Source organism: Rhinopithecus roxellana, chromosome 7 (assembly GCF_007565055.1).
Source record: "Rhinopithecus roxellana isolate Shanxi Qingling chromosome 7, ASM756505v1, whole genome shotgun sequence".
NCBI lineage: Eukaryota > Metazoa > Chordata > Mammalia > Primates > Cercopithecidae > Rhinopithecus > Rhinopithecus roxellana.
This window is the reverse complement of record NC_044555.1, coordinates 41466140-41467932: the sequence shown is the minus strand read 5'-3', so window position 1 is coordinate 41467932 and position 1793 is coordinate 41466140. Positions and strand designations below refer to the sequence as shown.

The 1793-nt window shown below is 37.3% G+C and overlaps 1 non-coding gene across 1 annotated transcript; it reads left to right on the top strand.

Annotated features, from left to right (window-relative positions):
- The first annotated feature begins 666 nt into the window (after nucleotides 1–666).
- Nucleotides 667–793, top strand: LOC115898932. The gene has a single exon (XR_004058580.1). It is a non-coding gene; the product is annotated as a small nucleolar RNA ACA64 (small nucleolar RNA).
- Nucleotides 794–1793: the final 1000 nt, after the last annotated feature.

Below are 1793 nucleotides of genomic sequence, written 5' to 3'. Positions count from 1 at the left end.
GCTTTTTATTGACAATTAGCAAATAATCTGAGAGTTGATACTTTGGGATTATGTGAATATCCCATTCTCCCCAAATATTTTACTAATCATTTTAGCATCTATTGATGATTATTACATAAGTTATTTCATTGAATGTTGCAAAATGCTGATTTTGTAACTCTATTTTTTTCTTCTTTAATAATTACCTCTTCTGTGAAGAAGAGTCTTCCTTCATTAGCTGGTGAAGAACTTTGGCAGAGTAAATGCATTTTCCCTTTCTGGATTTCAGAGTAATAAATTGATATCTAATAGTTACCTTCAATGGTGGCAAAATTATCTCTCTGTGTCATTGACTATCATTACAAAATTATGAATCTTTATTTAGTATTTTAAAGGCAAAAATAATGACTATTCTTTCTGATGCTTTCTTTTTTCAAATTTGGAGTCCCTTTAAGACAGTTTCTTTGTCATTTTGACTTAACGCTTTTGGTCTTTGAGTACTTTCTTGGCTACTGCCATGATTAGATATTTTAGACTCTGGAATAATTTACTGTTGTTACAAGCCCTCTTCTTCTGAGTGAGAAATAATATTTAGAAATATGCTAGGTGCTAGCTGAGCTCACTGCTAGTGGACCATCATCACTTGATTTTTTTTAGATCTTTCAGTGTATTTAAACATTGTCCAGTGTTGGTTGTAAATAACCCTTGGCTTTGGTTGTGGCTGTGGATGAAATTCAGCACCTAGAGCCACCAGTAGCCTTAGCTCACCACCCACTGTCTCAATGTCATGGGTAAAACCCAGGCTCTGACAGGCACTGTGGCCCCTGGCCCAGATGCCCTGTCCCAATGCAGCAGATTGTGTGATCTGACTTCTGGCTTGGGGTCCCCAACCTTGGGTGTCTCCTGTCCACAGGACACCCAGTTGTTGTGAGCCTGATACCGATGCCTCTAGGACCTTAGAGATAAGCCATTTGGTTGTCCCCATCTTTCAAATAAAGCTTTCTGTGCAATTCAAATTCAAACACTAATAATGACTTTATATTAATATTTCCAATTCAATTTGAATTTTGGGGGCTTTTCTCTTAATTTACCTTAACAAAGCAATAAAAATGAGCACCACTAACAAAGATACAATACAGTGTTAATCCCATTCACAAGGGAGGAGCCCTCATCACTTAACCACCTTTTAAAAGCCCTATCTCTTAATATTGTTGCATTGAGAATTAAGTTTCAACATAAATTTTGGAAGGTAACAAAACATTCAAATGATAGTATTCTGTCCCTATGCCCCTACCCAAATGCATATTTTTCTCATATACAAAACATAATTATTCCATCTCAATAGCCTTAAGATTCTTAACTTGTTTTAACATCAATTTTAAAGTTTAAATCCAAAGTCTCATCTAATTATTATCTATTCAGATATGAATGAGACTCAATGTGTCATTCATTCTATGGAAAATTACTCTCCAGCTGTGGGCATGTGAAATCAAAGAGGTTATGTTCTTCTGAAATACAATGTTGGGACAAGCATAGGACAGCCATTTCCATTCTAAAAGGAAGCAATAGGAACAAAGCAAGGAATAACATGTTCCAAGTAAGTCCAAAACCTAGTAAGACAAACAATTTCAAATCTAGAGGCTTGAAAATAATTCTTTCTGGCTCCTAGCCTCACCTTGGGTCTAGGTGCACTGTGGCAGTGGTTGGGTCCCCAGGGCTCCAGAGGACCCCACACCCATGGCTTTGCTCGGTGAGGGCTATGCAGCTCTCATGATTTACTGCCTATGTCCTGTAATTCTCCCAGGCTGGAGTTG